The following is a 23,986-nucleotide window of genomic DNA, read 5'->3' as shown; positions in this document are numbered from 1 at the left end:
TCCAGGAGGGAAGGTGAAGAAGGTCCATACTACACTTTCCTTTCTTGGAGGATGTCGATCCTGTTCTTCTTCCTCTTCTTGGTTGTCAAGAGGTGGTACAGATGTTGAAGGCATTTTTAAATGATGTCTGAAAAAAACACCCAAAAATGATATGGAAGAACAAAAAATACAGCAGGTGTTTCTCCTCCAAAGGTCTCCAAGGAATGATGAAATTGGGTGGGGTCTTCTAACTTCTAGAAGGAAAAGCTTCTCAACCAATGAAATTCTTTTTTTTGAAAGTCACATGGATTCGCGCAGGCAGCACGTACACAACATGCACCCATCCCGAATTCGTAAAATATAGTTAAGAATAATTTATCTTTATTCTACTTATAAATATATGATTTAAATAATTACATATAATAATGTCTTGCTTTAATATACAAATCAAAGTTATATATATATATATATATAGTTTTTAAACTTAATATTTTATGGTGAATTTGTGAGCCCGGCGCGACTTCCGCAACAACATACCTAACATTACTCGGAGGCGTTTTTCATGCACACGTCACTTTCGAACCACGGATGCTACTCGACTTTACCAATATGGCGGCTTGAATTCGCGCACCAAAGGAGACAGGTACACGATGGGTGTGCAAATTCCGTTTTTTAATACATTTTTATATGTATTTATAAAATATTATAAAATAAAAAATATTTTTATATCAATTAAAAGATTTTGAAAAAAAAACTTTTTAAACATTAAAATTAAACATTTGCACATAAAAAACCTTAGAAATTCACTGAAAAAAATATAGGTTTCAAGGACATTATAGTTAGAAATTAGCATTTAAAAACCCTTTGAAATTCACTGAAAAAAACACTAGTTTCAGTATGTATTATTATATTTTTTATATATTTATTTTACAATAAACTACCTATGTATATAGTTATAGATTGACTGTATCCTGTAATATGGAATGGCTCAGCACCGGCAATTTTTTTTATTAAAGGAAATGTTTTTTTTTTATTTACGAGGTCCTTTAGGGATCCCCTGAGAAGGTCTAGGGGGTCAGGGAGTGTCTTCCCTGCCTCCTTTTCATGTTTTAGAAATCGGGTTAAAAGTAATTCATTTCTGATGTGTGCGTGCACCGTGTGCGCATGCGTGCGACCACCGTGCGCGCACCGGCAATTTTTTTTATTAAATGAAATGTTTTTTTTTTATTTACGAGGTCCTTTAGGGACCCTCTGAGAAGGTCTAGGGGGTCAGGGAGTGTCTTCCCTGCCTCCTTTTCATGTTTTAGAAATCGGGTTAAAAGTAATTCATTTCTGATCCGTGCGTGCACCATGCGCGCATGCGTGCGAGCACCGTGCGCGCACGGTGCGCCCATACGTGCGAGCACCGTGCGCGCACGGCAAGTCATGTGATTACGAAGCAACACTTTTCATTGGTTCATAGTAGTTTCTGTTCCAGAATCTTCAAACACCACACCCACTCCCCTCACTATTTCTTCTTATTTCCTAGGACAAGGAGCTGAACAGCTACTCTAGTAAAATCTTACTTGAAAATGGCAGAACAGCAGTCTACTTCAGGGAGTGAGGAGGAGACCTTTGTGGTACCACCAAGGAAGAGCAAACAAAAAGACTCTTTCATCTGGAAATTCTTCACCTTTCCAGAGGGCCAAAAGAAGGTCAACGCCCCGAAGGTGACATGCACTATTTGTGGAACTGTCTTATCCAGAGGAGATCCCAGAAAGAAATACTCGTATTGGTATTTATTCAATGCTGAGACACTTTAAGACAGTGCATCCTGTACCTTATGCTTGAGAGTCAACTAGAGCCCTGAGAGACAACCCTCCACCTGCTCAGCCGAGCACATCATCTGCGGCCGCAGATTCTCCGTGTACCAGGACACTGGACATCCGCCCACTTTTCCAGAAGGTGCACATACATTGTAATGTGTGCAATGCTGTTCTTTGCTACGGTGAGAGCAGTATTAACTTGATCGAAAACAAAATACAGCAGCACACATGCTCCAGCCCATAATTTTTTTCATTTATTGTTTTTGTTCCTGTTGAACAGTTTTTCATTACCAGTTTTTTTTAGGTGCTCTAAAAAAATTAAAAAAATACAAAATTGTTAAAAAACAAAAAAAAAATACAAACAAAAAAGACAAAAAAAAACAGTTCTTTTCAGAACTCAATTCACTTCTCCAAGAAGAGCTATATTCCTAATATACTGTGTTGTAATTGTATTGAATTAATGTGTAGTGTATACATGAATGATTGAAATGATTGAAATGACTGAGTGAAGAGGAGGAAAGGACAGACAGAATGAGTGAGAAAAGGAAAGTATGATCAGTCATGAAAGGGAAGTGAAAGACTGACTGCAACAAAAGGACTAAGGGTAGAGGATACAGGTAAGAAGAGTGAATGAGTAAGGGAATTGCAGTGAGTAATGGAGAGTGATGGGGGAGTGAGTAAGGGGAGTAAGGGACGGAGATAGGAAAAGGGAGTAACAGATGAAGTGGATGAAGTACAGCAGGGTAAAGGGATTGAAAGTGAGAAAAGTGGAGTGATGGTGAGATAAGGGGTATGAGGATTAGAAAAGGGGGTAAGGGAAAGTGAGAGATGGGGAGTGAGGGGATGGAGGGATTTAGGAAACTGGAGTGAGAGAAAGGGAGTCAGGATTTCAATGAGCAAAGGAGAGTGAGGGAGAGTGAAGGAAAGAATGCGAAAAGATGAAGGGGTGTGAGATACAGACAGGAGGAAGTGAAGTAGGAGAATAGGAGTGACTATGAGTAAAGGATAGTGACAGTTAGGGAAGGTGAGGGAAGGAGAATGACGGACAAGGTTAAAAAATTAACATAGATGGAAAATGAGTGATGGAGAGAGGAGGAGTGGTAGAAACAGAGATGTTAAGGAAATTAAGGGTAAGACAGACAAAGGGAGAGAGACAGAAACAGAGACAGAGAGCAAGGAACTGAGAAGGAGTAAGGCAGTTAGAATGATTGAGACATAAGAAGACAGGGAGAGAAACATGGTTGAAAAAATAGTGATGGAGGCAGTAAACCTAGGGGAGTAGTAGAGAAGGAGTGAGGGAGTTACGAAAGAGCAGTAAAGGAAGAAGAGAGAGGGAAGAGGAATGAGAAAAGCAGAGTGAGGAGAAGTGAAGAAAAAGGAGCATGAAAGTGAAGGGGTGAGAAATACAGATATTTTAAACTTACCTGACCAACAAAATAACTTAATTAGAAATAAATGGGTTTTTTTAATTACAAGAAAAATGGATTCAATTTCCTAAATTTTCTTTCTAGATCTGAAAAAAAAGAAAAAAAGTAGTAATATTTAACAATACATTTTAGAACACAGTACACATATTTTCATATTTAACAAAGTAATTTTTTGCCTTTTTTTGCTGTTTTCAGAATATATTGAATTTCACTGAAAATAGTGATATCAATTGTATTCATCACTTAACAGCGGGCAAAAAAATAAACAATCTGAAAGATTGTTTAAAAAAGCCCTGAATCTATCCTCAGTAAAACATACCTTGATAGAAATGTAACATATATATTAAAAATATCTTCTAAGAATGATAACTATTTGCAATAAATAACATCTGTAAATCTTGTTGCTTAAGAACATACACCAAAATAATATCTGTCAAAGAAGTCCACAATAGAAACATTTACCTTTTCATGAGGCCAAATGGTAATTTTTAAATCCTTTTTAGGTGAAATATCCAATGGTAATCCTATAAAATCGAAATAATGGTTTCTTCAGATGCTGCAATTTGTATCTAAAATGTTGGTTTTAGAAAAATTAAGTAGGAATTTGGTAATTCTGCAGTCAAACGTTGCTTGAAAATCAATTGAGAATCATAACACAGTGTCCAGCCTTTTTCACATTTTAGATAAACTGTGTAATGACCAGAAGTTATAGAAGGTCCATCATGGAAAATTATTGCAACTGCAACAAAAGTCTTTCCTGATATTGATAATTGATTTCCTACAAACTTCTTTATTAAAGTGTCCAATTTTGTTCCATTAGCTTTACAACGTTGCATCATTAAAATTATATACTGTCCATATTTCTTTAAAAATAACGTTGATAACATTTCTGATTTACATTGAGAACATTCCATGTTGTAATTTGCATCTTTACCTAATTTACTAAAAGTCACTGATTTACTCTCTGGTAATGTTAAATGTATGAACCTTTCAGAATCAACATTAGTGCTGCATGTGTTCATAGAGCTTTCACAACATTGTTCCCATTTATAAGTGAGACCAAACATATTTTCTATTTCTACCCCTTCATCTTCCAGTACCATGAGCATATACATTAAGAATTCCTGTGCATCTTGCTGGACATTTTGTGTAAACTCTGTACATCCAGAACATACATCTAAAAGATTTCTAACATCAGAATCTCTTTCTATTTTAGTTTTATCATTACTCAACTTCTCATAAAGGAAACTCAGCAGAGAACAAAATCTTTTTTCATGATTTAGTATTATCTGCTCTTGCAAACTTTCAAGATAAAATACAACATTCAGCACTACATTAGCGTAGCAGTTGACACCAGAGCTATTTTCAAAATGACAACCAACAACCTCTTCAACATTCTCCTTTTTCTTTTTGCTTGCAATCACATCACTCTCCTTTTGTTTTCTCTTCTGTACATCCTCATTACAGATATTCTCAATTCTCCTTTTCTGACAAACAACACGTTTTATAAACACAGGATACTGACCTAAATGAGGAGCATAGCTTCTTCTTAATCTATTATACTCCTTTACACAATTTGCATCAGCACTAACTTTTAGAGTCATCAAAGTCTATCATGAATAAACCAGATCATTTTTTCACTCGTGACAAAGCAACATATGCCATACCTTCTTTAAACACACTAGATCCAATGTTTACAAAAGCACTATCTACAGTTAATCCTTGAGATTTGTGAAGAGTTACAGCATATGCTAGAGAAAACTGAAACTGCTTCCTACGTACATATAAGTCTTTCACAAGCAAAAAATGAACTGAACAACGACTAATGTCTTTAACGTCTACAATCTGATCAAATTTTATTTTTAAAAATTCAATTCCATCTTTTTTATGGTAATTAACAAAGCCCACAACTTTACCCATAGCTGCATTCACTAAAGCTTTTTCTACATTCAAATTACGTCTTAAAAATACTCGACAGTTCATACATACATAAAGATTATTTTCTAAACCAGCTGTTTTCGATATGTTTTTCTCTAGAGAATCCAATTTAGTTTTCAATTTGCCTGTCAATATAATAGTTATTCCTTCATGCTGTATTTTATCCACAGCTTCCATTTTCATAATCTCTTCATTTTCCAATTTCAAAAGTTCTTCATTGAATATAGAGCATTCATGTAGTGTTGGCATTAAGCAGATAACAGTATTTTTTTCTGCAATTTTCTTGTATATTTTCTCTGGAACTATTTGTTCTGTTGGAAACAAATTACATAGCAATCGACTCTGTAAAGCTTTTCTGCCATGTTCTGTGAGTAGTCCAATTCTGATATCTTTGAGAATACTTGCATAATCATCATCATTTGCTTGCCGCATATTGGTAATGAGTTCTTTGTACTCAAAGTATGACCAAATATTCACATTACCTATACTTCCTAATGACTTTTTCGTGTCTTCAAGTGCAAGAGTATTAAATACTGGTTGTCCTTTAACTGGAGTGAGCTGCAGTAGATCCCCAAAAACTATAACATGTTTTCCTCCAAATAACACGTCATAGTCTGTCTTTAGAATTTGCTGCATTCTTAAATGCACAAAGGCAAGCATTAAGTTTGATACCATGCTTACCTCATCAATAATGAGAACTTTCATTTTCTTCAACACTCTTGAAACTTCAAAACATGCTTCTCCTGTTAGCTTGTGGTATTCTATTTTGTTCTCATGCTCTACTGGTAACTTTAGCAAACGATGTAAGGTAATTCCTTTTATGTTATATGCTGCTAACCCAGTTGGAGCAGTAACAACACAAGACAAAGTTGAATCAGTTTTTTTCTGTAGGTAACTTCTAATTACTTTAATTAAGAAACTTTTTCCAGTTCCAGCTTGTCCACTCACATACATTCTGATTAGTTCAAATGATGTGCATGAGCACTCTTTATTTTCATGTAGTAATCCATGATCAATTTGTTTTGTGACTTCTTCATAAATTTGTTGTTGTTCATCATTCAGTTGTTGTTCCAAATTTGGTAAGTCTATTAAATCTTCCTGAGCTTGATTCATAGCTGTTTCCACTTCAGTCATGGCTATTGCAGCTTCATTTCCTACGATTGGTTGTCCTAGGGGATCTTGACTGAGCATATCAGAACTTTGACTGTCTTGAGAACTGTCTCTAGCTACTTCAGCTGCAATTGTAGCTTCTTGTTCAATTTCTTCATTTAACATTTGTACATAATTTGTGAAAGTACTGCATTCTATGCTATCTTTACATGCATTAAAGGCATCTTCAGAGCTCTGAAAATCTCCAAGTAATTCATCCTCTGAACGCCATGGTTTAAACAGCTGTAAAAGTGCTAAGTAGTAAAATTCCTTTTTGTCATTAGTGTCGCAACTCAGCTTCCTGTGATTAATCAAACTTCCTTTTGTTTGTTTCACCAAACATCCCTCCTCACCAATGACTTTATATTTTCCATTGTTGATGTCTTGTGTGGCATTCGTGTAAAAATGTAGTTCTGCAGAACTTCATAGAGACACATGTTCTCAAGAAGATGACTTTTGTTTGGGCAATATGTGTCCAACATATTTGTTTTCAAAATGTCTGTACTTTCTGGTTCGTTCTCTGCTAAATATTCAATTTCTCGAATAGATTTCAGTACCCGATTTCGCATTCCTGCAAGGCCTAAACTTACCCAAATTATTCTTCTGGATTTGGAGTACAGACTTGCAGATGATAACCTATCTGAGCATTCGTATGACCCAATTTCTTGATGCGATAACATCTTTAAACTGAAACTGTATAGCTTTTTACTGACAGTCTTCTCGTGAGAAATCTCTTCCCACATTTCTTTCAATTCCGTTTTCTCAGATTTAGTGATGTAAGATGTGACATACCGAGCAACAGCAATAGAATTGTCAGCTACATACTGAATATCCATGTTAGCATTCAACATGGATAAAATGACTGGGTTGTAGTCATGTATATATTTTGACTCTTCTTTTCTTCTTAGGTTGTAGGTATTTTTCGGAGATTTTCTTGTAATGGTATGTCGCACAGCTGACATAAAACTGTTTACTCTTCCTTTTGAAAGAACAGGTCGTGGAAATCCAAATCGACATTTTGTATAGAATTTATCTTTACTCTTGTACTTTCGTCGACAGTATTTTCCACACCGATGACTTTGGAAACGTAAAACTTGCTCTTTTAAGTTTTTTTCTTCTGTGCTTTTAGGTATAGCACATGTTGCATATTCTTCAATGAAAGATAAAACTGCATCATCAGAATCTGTTCCAAATTTTAGGGCATCCTTGATCCACAACAGCATATGAATATGAGGAGCACCTCTTGCTTGGTACTCTTTTCTCCAAAAGAAATCCACAACTTCTCCAAGAGGTGGATTTTTTTTATTGCAGATGAAGGACATCATAGCCTCAAATCTATGATTGAAATATCTGCAAACATTAACCGGATCCTATGAGCACAATTCTCCTGCTGTCTTGTATTGGATGTTTTCAATATTTGAATTTGCCTCTCGAAGAAAATCCAGTAAATCATCCCAAGCGTACTCAGCACAGCTTAGGGTAAGGAACCATGTAGGAGTTCCTAAATTCCGTAACATACATTTCAATTCTCCATGGCGTCGGTACCACTATTCATTAGTTCCACACTGACAAGCCATCAGATTAATCAATTGAGATTCCAAATGATCATCTCGCTGTTGCACTTTGTTCATAAAATCCTTTGCAGACACATTATGTAGATGTACTCCAGTTTTTAAAATGTGATTTACTGCATAAGATAGTACAGACAAGTCACTTTCAAATAAAAGATGGAACAAATAAGGAATACTTTGACGAAATCTTGGATCTTCTGCATATAATCTTGTAGTCCGATACTCAGAAGCAGGAATCTGTACTGGACGTTCATCATATCGTCCACCTTTTTGCTGTAGGAAACAGCTGGGGAAAACAATGAGCTTCCAAGCTCTCCTCCCATACACTCACGGGAGTTCCTTTTGCTTTTTTCATCTGAAATAGATCAATAGTGTTTCCCATAACTTCTTTAGAATGAAGAGGATATATGCTGAAATGTTCATAAATTTCTTATTCTTTTGACTTATCCACTTTTTCAATTTGCCCAGTTGGTATTCCTGTGTCTGCTAGTAAAACTTCTTCATCTTCATCCATATAAATTGATTCATAGTACTTATTATTTATTTTCAAATATAAATGTGCTCCTTGTACTTTTCGTACATCTACTAGCTCCTGCCAAATTTTCTTATTCTTTGTAGGTACACCATTAACCAGAATAACTAATGGTTCAGTTTCCAAACTATCTGCATCAATTGTTTCAATATGCTTTTTCAAATCTAATGGCAAATAGACAACTCTTCCTTTTAAACCTCTTTGTAAATCTGAAGGAGGTAATTTACCTGTTTTGGGCTCCATACGAACTATAGTCTGAAACGGATGGACACATTGAATGAGTATAGACTCATACGTATTTAAATCACTACGTTCTGCAGGAATATCAACCAATTCTAAATTATTATGTACAGCTCTAGCTGGCATTTTATTTTCTTCTAACTTGTTATCACAGTATTTACAAATACGCTGATCTTCACCCAAATCAAAACAATTTTCCAGAAACAAATATGTAGCAAAATCCTTTGACTCATAATTATTTTCTTTTTCACTTTTTTTTATAGTGATCAACATTCCTTGTTTGAGTTTTGTAATGGCTTCTCCGGCAACAAATACAAGTAATATTTGGTCTTTCATTAGAGATGATAGTAAATTTTGTCATTAGATCTTCAAAATTTTTACTAACAGTGGGTTCTACATTCTCTTCCACATTTTCTTCAATAACTGTGTCATTTCCTGCACTTTCTTGTTCTGGACCAAAGTAACAAAACTGAATATCATCAGTAACCTTCTCTACATCTGATACAGATCCACGCAACAGAGCACTATTCAACTCATTTAACTTTAGTGCTGGACTTTTAGCCAAATACAATCTTCTCATAAACTTTCTCATTTCAGTATGATGTACTGCCAGCATCCTAAAATGGTGAAACACACTTTGACAAACTTTCCTAGAAAGACAACCCAGAGAATGTCCTTGCAAACCAGTATTCTTTCTCACTCTGCATGGATCTAGTCTTTGAAGCACCTTAATCTTCTGTTTAACACTTTTTTTACTATATTTTGCTATATTCTCTTAGAAAGTCACGTAATTTATCGATAGATTCTTGTCGTACAGTAGAAATACTACTACACTGGGGCTTTAGGACGTTTCCCCATAACTTCATCAGCTAACACTTCTTCCTCATTTCTTGGAACCATTTTCTCCTTTTCCATTACACAACCATCTTTAACTTCATAACTTCGACCACTGGTGTCAACTGCATGCAGCAAACTATTACTTTGAAGATAACTCTCTTCATTAAAAAATGGTTCAGTACTTGAACTATGCTTCCATTCTCCTAAGAACACATTACAAAAGTTATTTTTTTTCACTACTCTTTTCCTTTTGCTTTTTGACTTCATTACATTGACTATTTTATCTAATGTACGGATCCTGTTCAAAATTAAAATGAATAGTTTTCTTTTTAATTCCAAAGCCTTTGCAACAATTCATTCAATATGTTTCTTTTTCTTATAAAATATTGCTTTCTTCCTATATTTTTTCACATCCTTTAGCAAATTGAACACCACTCTTCTATGAAACATTTTTTTACGAATGTTTTGAAATTCTGTTTTTCTTTTTAAGTCATTCTTTCTTGCTTCTGATTGTACATTAACATTTAGTATTTTCTTTCTATTGTCTTGTTGTTTTCTTCTTGAAACACTATTTACAGTGGATATACTTTGTAAATTGTTTCTATGTTTGAGGATATTTTTTTTAAATCCTTTGTCTGCTTACCAGAAGACTTTTTCTTTTTTCCAACATGAGGTTCTTCAACTAATTCCTGTTGTCTAGTTGTCTTCAAATATAGATGTTTTTGCTGTTCTTTTCTCTTTCTTGATTTTATAGGCATGTTTAATTTATTTCAGTGTTGTTCAGCAATACCTAAAGGAAACAAAAAAAAATACCTTAATGTAATTTAAATATATTACTATATTTTTTTTTAGCTTTTCAAATCCTATCATATGAGCTGCCTCTTTCCTATGAGTGCAAGTCTGTAAGATCACCTGTGGTAAGGGTTAATTTGGCTTATGAACATGTAGGAACTACCTCACTCATTACAGTACTGCAAGGAAAATCAAATGTGTTAGCATTTGCCTCTCATCTGTGAGATGGCAATTTGTGCTGAATGCTAACCATCACAGTTCAAGAAAACAAGCTGCCCCTTTCCTACGAGTGCAAGTCTTACAGAACAAGAGCAACACAAATTAAATCTGTGACAACAATTCCTGTGTGCACACAGACTCATGGTGTGATTCTAGGCAGAAAACGATATTTGATTGGCAATTTCAAAGCACATTTACTACTGTGGTAGAGCAAGTGATAATTACTGTAACAGCCTGACACATTTTCCTTATAGTTTAGAGAGGCAGAAAAGAGCACATGTCCTAACAGCTACTTGAGACCATGAGCATGTGGAACCTGGGTGAGTGATTAGACTAGAGCAAAGGAAATGAGCCTTGGTGATGTTGAATGTGTTAGTGTTACACACTGCTATCTGAAATACCACACAGTGCTGAATAGTAAGCATGGGAGTGCAGGAGAAGCAGCTGGCTGTATGCTAAGAGTGTGTTTCTGGAGACTGTGTAGTGTCAGGTGCAAGAGAGATCTGCATGGACGCTTGCACAACTGCATGAAGACTGCAGAGATGTATGTAAGATCACCTGTGGTAAGGGTTAATTGGAGTTTTGAACATGTAGGAACTACCTCACCCATTGCAGGAGTGGAAGGAAAATCTACCCAGTTGTTTTCAAATGTGTTAGCATTTGCCTCTCATCTGTGAGATGGTGATTTCTGCTGAATGCTAACCATCACAGTTCAAGAAAACAAGCTGCCCCTTTCCTACGAGTGCAAGTCTTACAGAACAAGAGCAACACGAATTAAATCTCTGACAACAATTCCTGTGTGCACACAGACTCATGGTGTGATTCTAGGCAGAAAACGATATTTGATTGGCAATTTCAAAGCACTTTACTACTGTGGTAGAGCAAGTGATAATTACTGTAACAGCCTGACACATTTTCCTTATAGTTTAGAGAGGCAGAAAATAGCACATGTCCTAACAGCTACTTGAGACCATGAGCATGTGGAACCTGGGTGAGTGATTAGACTAGAGCAAAGGAAATGAGGCTTGGTGATGTTGAATGTGTTAGCGTTACACACTGCTATCTGAAATACCACACAGTGCTGAATAGTAAGCATGGGAGTGCAGGAGAAGCAGCTGCCTGTGTGCTAAGAGTGTGTTTCTGGAGATCGTGTATTGTCAGGTACAAGAGAGATCTGCATGGGCGCTTGCACAACTGCATGAAGACTGCAGAGATGTATGTAAGAGCACATGTGGTAAGGGTTAATTGGGCTTATGAACATGTAGGAACTACCTCACTCATTACAGTACTGCAAGGAAAATCTACCCAGTTGTTTTCAAATGTGTTAGCATTTGCTCTCATCTGTGAGATGGTGATTTCTGCTGAATGCTAACCATCACAGTTCAAGAAAACAAGCTGCCCCTTTCCTACGAGTGCAAGTCTTACAGAACAAGAGCAACACAAATTAAATCTCTGACAACAATTCCTGTGTGCACACAGACTCATGGTGTGATTCTAGGCAGAAAACGATATTTGATTGGCAATTTCAAAGCACATTTACTACTGTGGTAGAGCAAGTGTTAATTACTGTAACAGCCTGACACATTTTCCTTATAGTTTAGAGAGGCAGAACATAGCACATGTCCTAACAGCTACTTGAGACCATGAGCATGTGGAACCTGGGTGAGTGATTAGACTAGAGCAAAGGAAATGAGGCTTGGTGATGTTGAATGTGTTAGCATTACACACTGCTATCTGAAATACCACACAGTGCTGAATAGTAAGCATGGGAGTGCAGGAGAAGCAGCTGCCTGTGTGCTAAGAGTGTGTTTCTGGAGATTGTGTGTTGTCAGGTACAAGAGAGATCTGCATGGACGCTTGCACAACTGCATGAAGACTGCAGAGATGTATGTAAGAGCACATGTGGTAAGGGTTAATTGGGCTTATGAACATGTAGGAACTACCTCACTCATTACAGTACTGCAAGGAAAATCTACCCTGTTGTTTTCAAATGTGTTAGCATTTGCCTCTCATCTGTGAGATGGTGATGTGTGCTGTATGCTAACCATCACAGTTCAAGAAAACAAGCTGCCCCTTTCCTATGAGTGCAAGTCTTACAGAACAAGAGCAACACAAATTAAATCTCTGACAACAATTCCTGTGTGTATACAGACTCATGGTGTGATTCTAGGCAGAAAACGATATTTGATTGGCAATTTCAAAGCACATTTACTACTGTGGTAGAGCAAGTGATAATTACTGTAACAGCCTGACACATTTTTCCTTATAGTTTAGAGAGGCAGAAAAGAGCACATGTCCTAACAGCTACATGAGACCATGAGCATGTGGAACCTGGGTGAGTGATTAGACTAGAGCAAAGGAAATGAGCCTTGGTGATGTTGAATGTGTTAGCGTTACACACTGCTATCTGAAATACCACACAGTGCTGAATAGTAAGCATGGGAGTGCAGCAGAAGCAGCTGGCTGTGTGCTAAGAGTGTGTTTCTGGAGACTGTGTATTTTCAGGTGCAAGAGAGATCTGCATGGACACTTGCACAAATTCATGAAGACTGCAGAGATGTATGTAAGATCACCTGTGGTAAGGGTTAATTGGAGTTTTGAACATGTAGGAACTACCTCACCCATTGCAGGAGAGGAAGGAAAATCTACCCTGTTGTTTTCAAATGTGTTAGCATTTGCCTCTCATCTGTGAGATAGTGATTTCTGCTGAATGCTAACCATCACAGTTCAAGAAAACAAGCAGCCCCTTTCCTACGAGTGCAAGTCTTACAGAACAAGAGCAACACAAATTAAATCTCTGACAGCAATTCCTGTGTGCACACAGACTCATGGTGTGATTCTAGGCAGAAAAAGATATTTGATTGGCAATTTCAAAGCACATTTACTACTGTGGTAGAGCAAGTGATAATTACTGTAAGAGCCTGACACATTTTCCTTATAGTTTAGAGAGACAGAAAAGAGCACATGTCCTAACAGCTACTTGAGACCATGAGCATGTGGGACCTGGGTGAGTGATTAGACTAGAGCAAAGGAAATGAGCCTTGGTGATGTTGAATGTGTTAGCGTTACACACTGCTATCTGAAATACCACACAGTGCTGAATAGTAAGCATGGGAGTGCAGGAGAAACAGCTGCCTGTGTGCTAAGAGTGTATTTCTGGAGACTGTGTATTGTCAGGTGCAAGAGAGATCTGCATGGACGCTTGCACAACTGCATGAAGACTGCAGAGATGTATGTAAGAGCACATGTGGTAAGGGTTAATTGGGCTTATGAACATGTAGGAACTACCTCACTCATTACAGTACTGCAAGGAAAATCTACCCTGTTGTTTTCAAATGTGTTAGCATATGCCTCTCATCTGTGAGATGGTGATGTGTGCTGTATGCTGACCATCACAGTTCAAGAAAACAAGCTGCCCCTTTCCTACGAGTGCAAGTCTTACAGAACAAGAGCAACACAAATTAAATCTCTGACAACAATTCCTGTGTGCACACAGACTCATGGTGTGATTCTAGGCAGAAAACGATATTTGATTGGCAATTTCAATGCATATTTACTACTGTGGTAGAGCAAGTGATAATTACTGTAACAGCCTGACACATTTTCCTCATAGTTTAGAGAGGCAGAAAAGAGCACATGTCCTAACAGCTACATGAGACCATGAGCATGTGGAACCTGGGTGAGTGATTAGACTAGAGCAAAGGAAATGAGCCTTGGTGATGTTGAATGTGTTAGCGTTACACACTGCTATCTGAAATACCACACAGTGCTGAATAGTAAGCATGGAAGTGCAGATGAAGCAGCTGGCTCTGTGCTAAGAGTGTGTTTCTGGGGACTGTGTATTGTCAGGTGAAAGAGAGATCTGCATGGACGCTTGCACAACTGCATGAAGACTGCAGAGATGTATGTAAGATCACCTGTGGTAAGGGTTAATTGGAGTTTTGAACATGTAGGAACTACCTCACCCATTGCAGGAGTGGAAGGAAAATCTACCCTGTTTTTTTCAAATGTGTTAGCATTTGCCTCTCATCTGTGAGATAGGAATTTCTGCTGAATGCTAACCATCACAGTTCAAGAAAACAAGCTGTCCCTTTCCTGCGAGTGCAAGTCTTACAGAACAAGAGCAACACAAATTAAATCTCTGACAACAATTCCTGTGTGCACACAGACTCATGATGTGATTCTAGGCACAAAACAGTATTCCTGGGTGATACCAGTACACCTTAACTTATGGTGAAGATATACTCCATAATATCTTACAAGTTCAAGGCAGCTAAATATCTTCCAAAACATAAAATGTAAAACACAACTTTAAAAGAAGAAACACATTTCTATTATTTATATCAAAATACACCATATACATCCCCTCTCAAATTCATAACTCACCTTTAAAAGTAGTTAGTTGAGAAAGAAATGTGCCACTCACACAGCAGATTTTCAGAGCCAGAATCTCTGAGCTGTACTCCTCTCACCAGAACCACTAAATGGCAAGATTTCCCTTTCTTTTCTCACACATATACATGTTTACTTCAAATCACATTGCTTCCCACATTTTTTTAAATGGAAACACGCATTTCTATTGGTTGCAAATTTCAACCCTTTCCAAATGATTCCTACCCCCAACATGACTTCTGCCTGCTACCATAGCAACAGATCATGGAACATTGGTGTGAGCAGAGAGGTCAGAAGTTCAGCACACTATGGGGCATATTAACAACGAGGCAATACAAAATTATCGCCGCTTTTGCGGCCGTTTTCGGCCGAAAAGCGGCGATAATTTGATCGCATTATTTACAAGGACACGCTATCGCGTGTTTCCTTGAATCAGCTCCTGTTTAGTTCACGCCTCGCTTTGCATCTCTAATGAGATGCAAAGTAGGCGTTCCCTGCAAAAACTAAGGGAAAAGGATCTCTAACTGCCCTACTCCGTATTTACAATACGGCCCAGGACACCCTTAGCGATGTAAAATACAGCGTTAACTACTGTTATCGCCGGTATTCTACGTCTGCTAATTTTCATGACTACCCTATCTATGACATGGGAGGTGGATTCAGTGGCTGAATCCACATCTCCCTATCATCAAGGTTTCTTCTATCACTGTGGGAATATCGCTGGTTTACCAGCGATATTCCCGCATAACGCCACTTTTGATGTAAAATTTATCGCTCTGGAGTAACGCGTTGTTAATAACGCGTTATCCAGGCGATAAATTACAGCGATAGGCAGCGATAAATATAAAAGCGCTATTTATCGCCGTCTGTTGCTGATATGCCCCAATGTTTCTAATCCAAAGAGCAAGAGTGCTTGACTTTTCAAACCTAACAGCATATCCAAAGTAATCTTCTGTGGGAACACATTTTTCTGAACCAACACAAAACATGCTTTTAAAAATGTAAACATACAGCCTAGTTTTTAGTGTTGAATGGTCTGAAACAGCCAATGAGTTCTTTTTATTAAAAAAAGTATGGAAGCCTCCATTTTACACCTATCTTTCTTTTCATATTGCCATTCTACTGAAAGACACCGTCTGAGTGCATCCAGATCTCCTTGAAAGATGTTCACAGTGTGGATTGTAGGTCATAGCTATGTCTACTGGAGTGAAAAGTATGCAGAAAAAAGAGGTATTGTGAAAGACCTTGCTTTGCCAAATGTAGACATTAAATGGATTGGTCAGAGAGGGTTAAAGTGGCACCAATTAATGCCTTTGGTGAAATCCTTTCTACATCTCCCACAGCCTGACCTTATAATTGTGCACTGTGGTGGAAATGACCTAGGCACTTTAACTGGGGTAGGTCTGGAAATACTTGTTAAGGACACCTTTGTGCAATTGATGTCACTTTTTCCAAAAACTACCTTTGTATATTCTAATATATGCCAAAGGCAAAATTGGAACTGGTCCAACCAATATTGTCCGCAGTTTGAGAAAGCAAAAAAGCACGTCAATAAGTCTGTTTCTGCTTTCCTCAGAGACTATGGTATGGGTTCTATATACCACAACAACTTGCGTTACAACATGCAAGGCATTTATAGAGGAGACGGTGTTCATTTCACAGATGAAGGGAACAGAGTCTTCCTCTTGAACTTTAGACTCTGCATCGGTATTTACTTGTAGGTACAATAAAACACTCAATGAACACAACGGCTCTTTTTAGAGCCAACCAACATCTAAACACTTAAACTTGATATTTAATTCTATTTTTGTAATGAATTTTTTGCTGCCGTGCGCGCGCCGTGCGCGCACCGTGCACGCACGGCGCAATATTTATAAAATGGTTTTTTTGGGGGGACCTTAGGGGTCTTTCATGGTCCCCCTGAGAAGGCCTAGGGGGTCAGGGACTCTCTACCCTGCCCCCTTTTCACGTTCTCCACTTGTGTTTTTAGCTCTCTTCTGCCTCTAAAACTCAAAATGGCGGCTGGGGGGTGTGCGCACCGTGCGCGCACCCACCGATTTTTTGAAAAAAAATGAGATGTTTTTTTCACCCTTTGGGGTCCTTCAGGGACCCCCTGGCAAAGGCTAGGGGGTCAGGAACTCTCTACCCTGCCCCCTTTTCACGTTCTCCACCTTTCTTTTTCACTGTCACACTCAAAATGGCGTCCGACACTTCCTGATTTCGACCGATTGGAATGTTGACTGACCTCTAACCACCAATCAGAATTACGCTCGCGGACATTTGGTGCGTGCCCCGTGCGAGCACCGTTCGCGCACCGTGTGCGCACGGTGCGCGCATATAGATATTTATGTACTTTTAACTGCAATTTTCTCAGGAACTACTGAACAGATTGACACCATATATGCAAAAGGCACATGCCTGACCTGAGGACTACCTCTTTGCCAAATTTCAAGTAATTCTGTTCAGCCGTTCGGGCTGTACCGTCGACTATAGGTCCTATGGGAAAGTGCATGGGGAAAACGTGTTTTGGGACCCCCCTTTTTTCTCAGCCCCCGCCTGACGAATCACCCCGAGACTTTCAGGGTAGGAGCTGAGCGGAGCACCCCATTAGTTTTGTAAATTTCACGAAGATAAGTCAACCGGGGCCAAAGTTATTCAAAATAGAATTTTCAGATTTCCTATGGGAACTTGGTCCTAAATATAACTATCTACTGGCGACCGCCAGTAGATAATATATATATATATATATATATATATATATACAATCCAACGCTCACCTTAAACACAAAAGCAAGCAGGACACAGCTCCGGATGCGGAAAAGAATTTAATGAGCAAAATTTCCAGCTTTGGCTAAACAGTCCGTGAAGCAATGGCAGACGCGTTTCTGGCCTCCGTGGCCGTCATCAGTGCCGGTATCACAGGCTGGTGAATTCAACTGTTTGCTTAGAGATCTGTCCTGATAAGCAGTCTCTCAGCTCCTCCCACTACAGTCAGGTGAGTGAGACGGTGCCGCTGGGCTCCAGGAGAACTGCATGATGGTACTGGTGGTCCAACGTGGTACCTCATACAGTGACGGGAAAACAGACACCTATTAATGCCCCACAGTTCATGGCGCTGGACTTCAAACTGCATATCCCACCTGGGTGTGTCAATTCAGCTCACATCCTCGTCCGCATCCTTCTCAGGCAACTACGCGCTGCCTCCTTTCTCCCCTCGCAAACATAACGGCCCAGTGGCAGTAGTTTTCGCTCGGGGGGGCGCCGTGTTTGTACTCATCGTACTCGTCCACAAGTTTTGCTGAAAACACGGTGCTCCTGATATATATATCAAAACCACACTCCTCAGGAACACCCAAGAAAGATCACTGAAAAAAAGCTCTTTATTCGGCCATGGCATGACGCGTTTCGTCAATTGCTGACTTTCTCAAATGCCGCCAAACAGTGCAAGTGCAAATTACAACCACATTTAAACACCTCATGTCCCGCTACGATTGGTTGAGGCATCGGAGCAGGCTAGCAGGGGGTGTGTCAGGACTCAGACCTCCGAGTCCAAACAGAGCAGGCCCTCTAACGTAAGTACTTCCCCAGTGGGTTGGGCCCTACTGACTCCCCACGCCTCCTTGTTCTTTACTGTGGCTGGTGAGCATTTCTCCGTGATCCTCACCCCTCCGCATACACTCACATACAGAGACCCTGGAGCCAGCTTTAGTAAGTCTTCACCTCCTGTGCGATAGCAGTCCAAATCAATGTTCGGTAGGGCACTGTTACGGAGAAGCAGCGTTTCTGCTTGTTTCAAAAGTTTTAAAAGTTACCAAAAGATTGCCACACAGCCGCCGAACAACTTAGTGGGGTGGGTACTCCACGATGCTTGTAGCCGCATCCCAACATCAAAACCACACTCCTCAGGAACACCCAAGAAGCTGAAGCACTCGTGGATCACTGAAAAACAAGCTCTTTATTCGGCCATGGCATGACGAGTTTCGTCAATTGCTGACTTTCTCAAATGCCGCCAAACAGTGCAAGTGCAAATTACAACCACAAATTACAACCACATTTAAACACCTCATGTCCCGCTACGATTGGTTGAGGCATCGGTGCAGTCTAGCAGGGGGTGTGTCAGGACTCAGACCTCCGAGTCCAAACAGAGCAGGCCCTCTAACGTAAGTACTTCCCCAGTGGGTTGGGCCCTGCTGACTCCCCACGCCTCCTTGTTCTTTACTGTGGCTGGCGAGCGTTTCTCCGTGATCCTCACCCCTCCGCATACACTCACGTACAGAGCCCCTGGAGCCAACTTTAGTAAGTCTTCACCTCCTGTGCGATAGCAGTCCAAATCAATGTTCGGTAGGGCACTGTTACGGAGAAGCGGCGTTTCGGCTTGTTTCAAAAAGTTTTTAAAGTTACCAAAAGATTGCCACACAGACGCCAAACAACTTAGTGGGGTGGGTACTCCTCGATGCTTGTAGCTGCATCCCAACATCAAAGCCACACTCCTCAGGAACACCCAAGAAGCTGAAGCACTCGTGGATCACTGAAAAAAAGCTCTTTATTCGGCCACGGCATGACGCGTTTCGTCAATTGCTGACTTTTTTAAATGCCGCCAAACAGTGCAAGTGCAAATTACAACCACATTTAAACACCTCATGTCCCACTACGATTGGTTGAGGCATCGGTGCAGTCTAGCAGGGGGTGTGTCAGGACTCAGACCTCCGAGTCCAAACAGAGCAGGCCCTCTAACGTAAGTACTTCCCCAGTGGGTTGGGCCCTGCTGACTCCCCACGCCTCCTTGTTCTTTACTGTGGCTGGCGAGCATTTCTCCGTGATCCTCACCCCTCCGCATACACTCACGTACAGAGCCCCTGGAGCCAACTTTAGTAAGTCTTCACCTCCTGTGCGATAGCAGTCCAAATCAATGTTCGGTAGGGCACAGTTACGGAGAAGCGGCGTTTCGGCTTGTTTCAAAAAGTTTTTAAAGTTACCAAAAGATTGCCACACAGCCGCCAAACAATTTAGTGGGGTGGGTACTCCTCGATGCTTGTAGCCGCATCCCAACATCAAAACCACACTCCTCAGGAACACCCAAAAAGCTGAAGCACTCGTGGATCACTGAAAAAAAGCTCTTTATTCAGCCATGGCATGACGCGTTTCGTCAATTGCTGACTTTCTCAAATGCCGCGAAACAGTGCAAGTGCAAATTACACCCACATTTAAAACACCTCATGTCCCGCTACGATTGGTTGAGGCATCGGTGCAGTCTAGCAGGGGGTGTGTCAGGACTCAGACCTCCGAGTCCAAACAGAGCAGGCCCTCTAACGTAAGTACTTTCCCAGTGGGTTGGGCCCTGCTAACTCCCCACGCCTCCTTGTTCTTTACTGTGGCTGGCGAGCATTTCTCCGTGATCCTCACCCCTCCGCATACACTCACGTACAGAGCCCCTGGAGCCAACTTTAGTAAGTCTTCACCTCCTGTGCGATAGCAGTCCAAATCAATGTTCGGTAGGGCACTGTTACGGAGAAGCGGCGTTTCGGCTTGTTTCAAAAAGTTTTTAAAGTTACCAAAAGGTTGCCACACAGCCGCCGAACAACTTAGTGGGGTGGGTACTCCTCGATGCTTGTAGCCGCATCCCAACATCAAAACCAAACTCCTCAGGAACACCCAAGAAGCTGAAGCACTCGTGGATCACTGAAAAAAAGCTCTTTATTCGGCCATGGCATGACGCGTTTCGTCAATTGCTGACTTTCTCAAATGCCGCCAAACAGTGCAAGTGCAAATTACAACCACATTTAAACACCTCATGTCCCGCTACGATTGGTTGAGGCATCGCTGCAGTCTAGCAGGGGGTGTGTCAGGACTCAGACCTCCGAGTCCAAACAGAGCAGGCCCTCTAACGTAAGTACTTCCCCAGTGGGTTGGGCCCTGCTGACTCCCCACGCCTCCTTGTTCTTTACTGTGGCTGGCGAGCGTTTCTCCGTGATCCTCACCCCTCCGCATACACTCACGTACAGAGCCCCTGGAGCCAACTTTAGTAAGTCTTCACCTCCTGTGCGATAGCAGTCCAAATCAATGTTCGGTAGGGCACTGTTACGGAGAAGCGGCGTTTCGGCTTGTTTCAAAAAGTTTTTAAAGTTACCAAAAGATTGCCACACAGACGCCAAACAACTTAGTGGGGTGGGTACTCCTCGATGCTTGTAGCCGCATCCCAACATCAAAGCCACACTCCTCAGGAACACCCAAGAAGCTGAAGCACTCGTGGATCACTGAAAAAAAGCTCTTTATTCGGCCATGGCATGACGCGTTTCGTCAATTGCTGACTTTCTCAAATGCCGCGAAACAGTGCAAGTGCAAATTACAACCACATTTAAAACACCTCATGTCCCGCTACGATTGGTTGAGGCATCGGTGCAGTCTAGCAGGGGGTGTGTCAGGACTCAGACCTCCGAGTCCAAACAGAGCAGGCCCTCTAACGTAAGTACTTCCCCAGTGGGTTGGGCCCTGCTAACTCCCCACGCCTCCTTGTTCTTTACTGTGGCTGGCGAGCATTTCTCCGTGATCCTCACCCCTCCGCATACACTCACGTACAGAGCCCCTGGAGCCAACTTTAGTAAGTTTTCACCTCCTGTGCGATAGCAGTCCAAATCAATGTTCGGTAGGGCACTGTTACGGAGAAGCGGCGTTTCGGCTTGTTTCAAAAAGTTTTTAAAGTTACCAAAAGGTTGCCACACAGCCGCCGAACAACTTAGTGGGGTGGGTACTCCTCGATGCTTGTAGCCGCATCCCAACATCAAAACCAAACTCCTCAGGAACACCCAAGAAGCTGAAGCACTCGTGGATCACTGAAAAAAAGCTCTTTATTCGGCCATGGCATGACGCGTTTCGTCAATTGCTGACTTTCTCAAATGCCGCCAAACAGTGCAAGTGCAAATTACAACAACATTTAAACACCTCATGTCCCGCTACGATTGGTTGAGGCATCGGTGCAGTCTAGCAGGGGGTGTGTCAGGACTCAGACCTCCGAGTCCAAACAGAGCAGGCCCTCTAACGTAAGTACTTCCCCAGTGGGTTGGGCCCTGCTGACTCCCCACGCCTCCTTGTTCTTTACTGTGGCTGGCGAGCGTTTCTCCGTGATCCTCACCCCTCCGCATACACTCACGTACAGAGCCCCTGGAGCCAACTTTAGTAAGTCTTCACCTCCTGTGCGATAGCAGTCCAAATCAATGTTCGGTAGGGCACTGTTACGGAGAAGCGGCATTTCGGCTTGTTTCAAAAAGTTTTTAAAGTTACCAAAAGATTGCCACACAGACGCCAAACAACTTAGTGGGGTGGGTACTCCTCGATGCTTGTAGCCGCATCCCAACATCAAAGCCACACTCCTCAGGAACACCCAAGAAGCTGAAGCACTCGTGGATCACTGAAAAAAAGCTCTTTATTCGGCCATGGCATGACGCGTTTCGTCAATTGCTGACTTTTTTAAATGCCGCCAAACAGTGCAAGTGCAAATTACAACCACATTTAAACACCTCATGTCCCACTACGATTGGTTGAGGCATCGGTGCAGTCTAGCAGGGGGTGTGTCAGGACTCAGACCTCCGAGTCCAAACAGAGCAGGCCCTCTAACGTAAGTACTTCCTCAGTGGGTTGGGCCCTGCTGACTCCCCACGCCTCCTTGTTCTTTACTGTGGCTGGCGAGCATTTCTCCGTGATCCTCACCCCTCCGCATACACTCACGTACAGAGCCCCTGGAGCCAACTTTAGTAAGTCTTCACCTCCTGTGCGATAGCAGTCCAAATCAATGTTCGGTAGGGCACAGTTACGGAGAAGCGGCGTTTCGGCTTGTTTCAAAAAGTTTTTAAAGTTACCAAAAGATTGCCACACAGCCGCCAAACAATTTAGTGGGGTGGGTACTCCTCGATGCTTGTAGCCGCATCCCAACATCAAAACCAAACTCCTCAGGAACACCCAAGAAGCTGAAGCACTCGTGGATCATTGAAAAAAAGCTCTTTATTCGGCCATGGCATGACGCGTTTCGTCAATTGGTGACTTTCTCAAAAGCCGCCAAACAGTGCAAGTGCAAATTACAACCACATTTAAACACCTCATGTCCTGCTACGATTGGTTGAGGCATCGGTGCAGTCTAGCAGGGGGTGTGTCAGGACTCAGACCTCCGAGTCCAAACAGAGCAGGCCCTCTAACGTAAGTACTTCCCCAGTGGGTTGGGCCCTGCTGACTCCCCACGCCTCCTTGTTCTTTACTGTGGCTGGCGAGCGTTTCTCCGTGATCCTCACCCCTCCGCATACACTCACGTACAGAGCCCCTGGAGCCAACTTTAGTAAGTCTTCACCTCCTGTGCGATAGCAGTCCAAATCAATGTTCGGTAGGGCACTGTTACCGAGAAGCGGCGTTTTGGCTTGTTTCAAAAAGTTTTTAAAGTTACCAAAAGATTGCCACACAGCCGCCGAACAACTTAGTGGGGTGGGTACTCCTCGATGCTTGTAGCCGCATCCCAACATCAAAACCACACTCCTCAGGAACACCCAAGAAGCTGAAGCACTCGTGGATCACTGAAAAAAAGCTCTTTATTCGGCCATGGCATGACGCGTTTCGTCAATTGCTGACTTTCTCAAATGCCGCGAAACAGTGCAAGTGCAAATTACAACCACATTTAAACACCTCATGTCCCGCTACGATTGGTTGAGGCATCGGTGCAGTCTAGCAGGGGGTGTGTCAGGACTCAGACCTCCGAGTCCAAACAGAGCAGGCCCTCTAACGTAAGTACTTCCCCAGTGGGTTGGGCCCTGCTGACTCCCACACGCCTCCTTGTTCTTTACTGTGGCTGGCGAGCGTTTCTCCGTGATCCTCACCTCTCCGCATACACTCACGTACAGAGCCCCTGGAGCCAACTTTAGTAAGTCTTCACCTCCAGTGCGATAGCAGTCCAAATCAATGTTTGGTAGGGCACTGTTACGGAGAAGCGGCGTTTCGGCTTGTTTCAAAAAGTTTTTAAAGTTACCAAAAGATTGCCACACAGCCGCCAAACAATTTAGTGGGGTGGGTACTCCTCGATGCTTGTAGCCGCATCCCAACATCAAAACCACACTCCTCAGGAACACC

The sequence above is a fragment of the Triturus cristatus genome, chromosome 5_2 (assembly GCF_964204655.1).
Source record: "Triturus cristatus chromosome 5_2, aTriCri1.1, whole genome shotgun sequence".
Lineage (NCBI taxonomy): Eukaryota > Metazoa > Chordata > Amphibia > Caudata > Salamandridae > Triturus > Triturus cristatus.
The sequence above is the reverse complement of the archived record's forward strand: the minus strand, read 5'-3'. Positions refer to the sequence as shown.